General features: G+C 43.2%; 1 long non-coding RNA gene across 1 annotated transcript; it reads left to right on the forward strand.

Annotated features, from left to right (window-relative positions):
• Window positions 1-4,922: 4,922 nt before the first annotated feature.
• LOC103626435 (uncharacterized) lies at window positions 4,923-6,555 on the forward strand. Its single transcript, XR_552949.3, has 2 exons — window positions 4,923-5,794; window positions 6,101-6,555. It is a non-coding gene; the product is annotated as an uncharacterized lncRNA (long non-coding RNA).
• Window positions 6,556-6,849: the final 294 nt, after the last annotated feature.

Here is a 6,849-nt window from a genome sequence, read left to right on the forward strand (position 1 = left end):
ATAAACCTGCAAGGCAAATTTAGGCTTGGGACTTAGGTACCCAACTCTTGTTGGGTCCTACAAGGTTAGTCACAATTTCCTTAGGGATCCAAATGCAAGTTTTATCACCCTTGCATTTTGCCCCTAACTTCCTAGCAATCACCTTTCTATCCTTTCTACAAATTGCAAAAGAAGAATTCAAAGCATGATATATTGTAGAAGGTTCATTGACTTTCCTAGGAACATTAACAACCTCTCTCCTAGGCATATTATGAACAACATTCCTTCTACCACCATTTCTATCATGCACATATGAAGAACTAGAAGCAAACATAGCATGAGAAAAATCATTGTAAGCATTATAACTCCTATAGGCATTTCTAGTTTGTCTCCTATCATGATACAAAAAGGCATGGTTCTTTTTAGCACTAGTAGCCATAGGGGCCTTCCCTTTCTCCTTAGCGGGAATGGGAGCCTTATGGCTTGTTAAGTTCTTGGCTTCCCTCTTGAAGCCAAGTCCATCCTTAATTGAGGGGTGTCTACCGATCGTGTAGGCATCCCTTGCAAATTTTAGTTTATCAAATTCATTCTTGCTAGTCTTAAGTTGGGCATTAAGACTAGCCAATTCCTCAGTTAATTTGGAAATTGAAACTAAATGATCGCTACAAGCATCAACATCGAAATCTTTACACCTAGTGCAAATCTCAACATGTTCTACACAAGAATTAGATTTACTAGCTACTTCTAGTTTAGCATTTAAGTCATCATTAACATTCTTTAAAGTAGCAATGGTTTCATGACAAGAAGATAGTTCACTAGAAAGCACTTCATTTCTTTTAACTTCTAAAGCATAAGATTTTTGTGCCTCTACAAATTTGTCATGCTCTTTATACAAAAGGTCCTCTTGTTTTTCTAAGAGTCTATCTTTTTTCATCCAAGGCATCAATCAATTCATTAATTTTATCTATTTTAGTTCTATCCAATCCTTTGAACAAACTCGAGTAATCTATTTCATCATCACTAGACTCATCATCACTGGAGGAATCATAAGTGACATTGTTTTGATTACATACCTTCTTCTCCCTTGCCATAAGGCATGTGTGACGCTCGTTGGGGAAGAGAGATGACTTGTTGAAGGCAGTGGCGGCGAGTCCTTCATTGTCGGAGTCGGAGGAGGAGCAATCCGAATCCCACTCCTTTCCGATATGTGCCTCGCCCTTGGCCTTCTTGTAATGCTTCTTCTTTTCCCTCTTGCTCCCGTGTTCCTGGTCACTATCATTGTCGGGACAGTTAGCAATAAAATGACCAAGCTTACCGCATTTGAAGCATGATCGCTTTCCCTTGGTCTTAGTCTTGCTTGGCTGTCCCTTGCGACCCTTTAGCGTCGTCTTGAATCTTTTGATGATGAGGGCCATCTCTTCATCATTAAGACCGGCCGCCTCAATTTGCGCCACCTTGCTGGGTAGCGCCTCCTTGCTCCTTGTTGCCTTGAGAGCAATGGGTTGAGGCTCATGGATTGGGCCATTCAACGCGTCGTCCACGTACCTTGCCTCTTTGATCATCATTCGCCCGCTTACAAATTTTCCAAGAATTTCTTCGGGCGACATCTTGATGTACCTAGGATTTTCACGAATATTGTTTACCAAGTGAGGATCAAGAACGGTAAATGACCTTAGCATTAGGCGGACGACGTCGTGATCCGTCCATCGCGTGCTTCCATAGCTCCTTATTTTGTTGATAAGGATCTTGAGCCGGTTGTATGTTTGTGTCGGCTCCTCGCCCCTTATCATCGCGAATCGTCCGAGCTCGCCTTCCACCAACTCCATCTTGGTGAGTAAGGTGACATCATTCCCCTCATGAGAGATCTTGAGGGTGTCCCAAATCTGCTTGGCATTGTCCAAGCCGCTCACCTTGTGATACTCGTCCCTGCACAAAGAGGCTAGTAACACAGTAGTAGCTTGTGCATTTTATGGATCTGTTCATTAATAAACGAAGGGCTATCTGAGCTATCAAATTTCATTCCACTTTCCACAATCTCCCAAATGCTTGGATGGAGAGAAAATAGGTGAGTACGCATTTTGTGACTCCAAAATCCGTAGTCCTCTCCATCAAAGTGAGGAGGCTTGCCAAGTGGAATGGGGAGCAAATGAGCATTTGAGCTATGCGGAATGCGCGAATAATCAAAAGAAAAGTTTGAGTTAACCGTCTTTTGTTTATCATAGTCGTTGTCGTCGTTGTCCTTTTGGGAAGAGGAAGATTCGTCGCTGTTGTCGTAGTAGACGATCTCCTTGATGCGCCTTGTCTTCTTCTTCTTCCCTTCCTTTCGTCTATGGCCCGAGCCGGTGTCGGTAGGCTTGTCATCTTTGGGCTCGTTGACGAAGGACTCCTCCTTGTCGTTGATCACGATTCCCTTCCCCTTAGGATCCATCTCTTCAGGCGATTAGTCCCTTCTTGAAGAGAACGGCTCTGATACCAATTGAGAGCACCTAGAGGGGGGGGGTGAATAGGTGATCCTGTAAAAACTTAAACTTATAGCCACAAAAACTTGTTAAGTGTTAGCACAATGATTGCCAAGTGGCTAGAAAGGAGTCTCAGCAAAACACAATACCACAAGAGATCAAACACAGAGATGACACAGTGGTTTATCCCGTGGTTCGGCCAAGACCAACGCTTGCCTACTCCACGTTGTGGCATCCCAACGGACGAGGGTTGCAATCAACCCCTTTCAAGCGGTCCAAAGACCAACTTGAATACCACGGTGTTTTACTTTGCCTTTCAATATCCCGTTTGCGAGGAATCTCCACAACTTGGAGCCTCTCGCCCTTACACTTAAGATTCACAAAGAAATACGGAGTAAGGGAGAAACTAGCAACGCACACAAGACTCAAAATCAGAGCAACAGCACGCACACAAGTCGCAACAAGAGCTCGCAACACAACTCAATGAGTCCACAACTCAACAAGAGCTCTAGATGCTATCACAATGAACCAAATGCGTGGAATCGATGTCTTGGTGCTTAGGAATGTTGTAGGAATGCTTGGGGTTCTCCTCCATGCGCCTAGGGGTCCCTTTTATAGCCCCAAGGCAGCTAGGAGCCGTTGAGAGCAATTCTGGAAGGCTGATCTTGCCTTCTGTCATCGGGCGCACCGGACAGTCCGGTGCACACCGGACACTGTCCGGTGCCCGATTTCTTTCCTTAAATGGCGCAGCCGACCGTTGCAGATCTGGGAGCCGTTGGTGCACCGGACAGTCCGGTGCCCCCTTCCGACCGTTGGCTCGGCCACGTGTCGCGCACGGATTCCGCGGCCGACCGTTGGCCCGGCAGACCGTTGGCTCACCGGACAGTCCGGTGCACACCGGACAGTCCGGTGAATTTTAGCCGTACGCCGTCGGCGAATTCCCGAGAGCGACCACTTCACGCCGAGTCAGCCTGGCGCATCGGACACTGTCCGGTGCACCACCGGACAGTCCGGTGCCCCAGACCGAAACAGCCTTTTGGCTGTACACAGCCAACTTTTCTTTGACTCGATTTCTCCTGTTTCAAGCACTTAGACACAATACATTAGTCTTCAAAACAATGTACTAAGGCTTAGAAACATACCTTTACTCTTGATTTGCACTTTGTCCATCCAAGGGTATAGATTCACATTTAAGCACCTGTGTTGGCACTCAATCACCCAAAATACTTAGAAATGGCCCAAGGGCACATTTCCCTTTCAGCTGGCCAGTTGAAATATGCAAACAGCAGGGAGACTATCGCCAGCAAATACACTTCTATTAGAGAACAGAACCGACAGTCAGGGAAGGCAGTGAAAAAGGAAATTTCATCAAACTCTGTATCTTCACTTGAAGAAAGAAGTTCTGAGCAGTGGTCCAATACTGGTATACCACCAACTGGTGTGTCTGCAACATGGGCCTCGATGAAGATAGGTTTTCAAAATTTCAAAGCCAATTTGGGCTCGAAGAAGTTTCTTCCTTTGCGCCAGGACCCAGGATTTGTTCTAAATTTTAGTGTCTCTTCACTTGAATCTCTTGATGACATATTCCAAAGGTTGAAACGGCGGCCTACAAATGTGCCTGTGGATTACCTTGATGACGATGACAACAACAACACACGAGATATGGATCTGCATTTCCAGGATCAATGAAATAGGTTGTGATATTCTTTTAGGTTCAGAATATGCATGCACAGAAAAACTAAAAGGATTGGTAGCATTAGACGCTGAAAGAAGATATAGAGGATGTATAGATCTGATGATGGTTTGGTGTGATTCCTGGAATCTCAAGACGCCTGCCATATGAAAAAACTTCAAAATGGAAGTAAGATATGATGACAAGCTGACTGCCTTTGCGGAAAGGCTTGAGATTTTCCCACCAAGAAGGTTTGGGACTTCTACTTCACTATATGCAGGTAACATTGTTGACTTGCTGATTCTCTTACCTTTTTTGAATCTGTATTGGAGATGCTGATCTGTGATTGAAGCCAAAGGATGTAAATGTGTACCTAGGATTCCATGCAGTGGCGGCCCTGAGATATTAGAGGCTCGGGACAAGGCTTAAATAGAGGCCCATACAATTATTTTTTAATGTATAAAAATATTAATATAAGTACTTAAGAGCCTTTTAAAAACATTCATATCAATATAAACATTCGATAAAATTTTGTTGTTCTTCAATATTACCATTTTTAGTAGGAGATGAATTAAATTTAGGCTCATGATCATTCACACCATGTTATCTCGCGTTGTTGTCTGAGGCGTCTCGCCTCTCGTACCCTTGATAGTCACATTGGACATACAATCACGAGCTCTTACCTCTCATTCGAGCATTTAACTATTGCTTGTCACGTGCACCTGTTATTTTTCCATCACTATTTTGAACCAAATTTTAAGATACTGTAGCAACGCACGGGCACACACCTATGACCATATAAAGTTCTAAACCTGCCTTTTGCATTCTTCGTGGTTGTTGTACTGTGCAAACAATACCATGCTGCTGAATTATGCATGATTTTTTCAAATACAATTTCACCTCCATTTACGGACTTCAGTAGTGATCAAAGCACGGCACATTGTATCTCATGCTGCTAAGTTCTGAGATGACCATACACGTCTCTTATGATTGCGCAGGAATTGGAGAAATCGAAGCCTGTCATACTAACCGGTGATCTTAATTGTGCACATCAGGAGATTGTTATACATGACCCTGCTGTGAGTAACCATCTGTTTGAATTTTTTATGCTGAATGTATTGTTAATTTTTAGTCTCTCACTTAATTGTATCCTTATTTGGTTGTTTGTTTTATGCTATAAACACCTTGATCCCTGTAATAGAGTAGAATGACTGAGAAGTTTAGCCATGGTTTTGGACCCATGTTAGGTCTGAGATTTCTGTTCCAGTTTTTTTAGAAAGCTTGAAGAGTGGAGAAAATTGTTGCCCAAAGTTGTGAGAAACCGATAAACCTTACATTGCATTGTCATGGTGTTGTTCTTTTAGCAACCTGTACTCCTTGTTGCTCATATCTATATGTATATGCTCGGTGCCCTCCATCAGATTGGAATATGTGGTAAACCGTAAACATTACCAGTTTTGCTTTAGCTACTTCACCTATCTTTTCTACATGGTCTTTAACCCATTTTTAATACCTGTTTTCCAGGGAAATCGTAGAAGTGCAGGCTTCACAAACGAGGAAACATAATCATTTGGGACCAATTTTTTGTCCAAAGGGTTTGTTGATACGTTTTGGAAACAACATCCTAATGTTGTTGCCTATAGTTACTGGGGGTACAAGCATAATGCCCGGAAGACAAACAAAGGTATGTAGTATATGTACTGGATGATATATTGATATGGGCTTTGCCACCTGGTATTGTGCGTTTATGACCTTATGTGCTGTTTCAAACACATCCTTGAGATTATGTGCCACTTACAAACATACCTATGATTTTAGCAATTTGTGCCACAATACATGGAAACTTCTGTAATTTAGCATGGTTTCTGAGCAATCTTACATCCATCATGCACAAGCACTGATCAAAATTGGTATACTCATTTGTTATTCCGGCATAAGTCAAGATCACTCTCACTGTTTCACTTGTTTTGATTTATTCATTGGATTGAAGGTTGGCGCCTGGATTACTTTCTTGTGTCCGAATCAATCGCAGAAAAAGTGCATGATTCATATATTCTTCCGGACATCTCTACCAGTGATCACAGTCCCCTTGGTCTCGTGCTGAAGCTGTAGGCTGTATCACAGGCTATGCCAAACATTCAGTCTGAAGCCTGTGCCATATTTCTCAGACAGCGATGCTTATTCCTGATGGTTTCTGGTTCGTGCAGATCCCTGGCAGGAACAATGACTTTTGTCAGACTATTAGTGAAATAAGGCTTTGTAACGCACTGAGCAGATTTGACTATTAGTGGACAACTTGCTGTTAGCAAAGCTGCACCTTTGTAGTGTAAATATGCGGCCATATCTTGTGCTGCACTTGTGCAGCTCAATATGAGCAGCGGGGGAAGCTCATTACCTGGTTATGGAATTATGATACTGACCTTAACCTGTTGAGGTCTTTAAACTATCTCTGATCATGTGCTGTGCCGCTGATGGCGTCAGAAAATAACTGTGCCATGCAATTTCACGCATAGCCGAAACTGTTATTGGACGTTACTGTGTGCTTGGTAAACTATTTCAGCGTAACAATTAATTAGTTATAGTGTAGCTCAGGGACACTGCAAACCCGTGAACATTCCATAAATACCGAAATGCAGGTCTTTTTTTGTATTATCCCTACTACTAATTAAGCATGGAGAGTGGGCGTCTGGCGCGTCCATGCCCCCGCCTCCCTGTCATTGTCGTTGATAGTCGCCTAGA

This window comes from Zea mays, chromosome 5 (genome assembly GCF_902167145.1).
Source record: "Zea mays cultivar B73 chromosome 5, Zm-B73-REFERENCE-NAM-5.0, whole genome shotgun sequence".
Classification (NCBI taxonomy): domain Eukaryota; kingdom Viridiplantae; phylum Streptophyta; class Magnoliopsida; order Poales; family Poaceae; genus Zea; species Zea mays.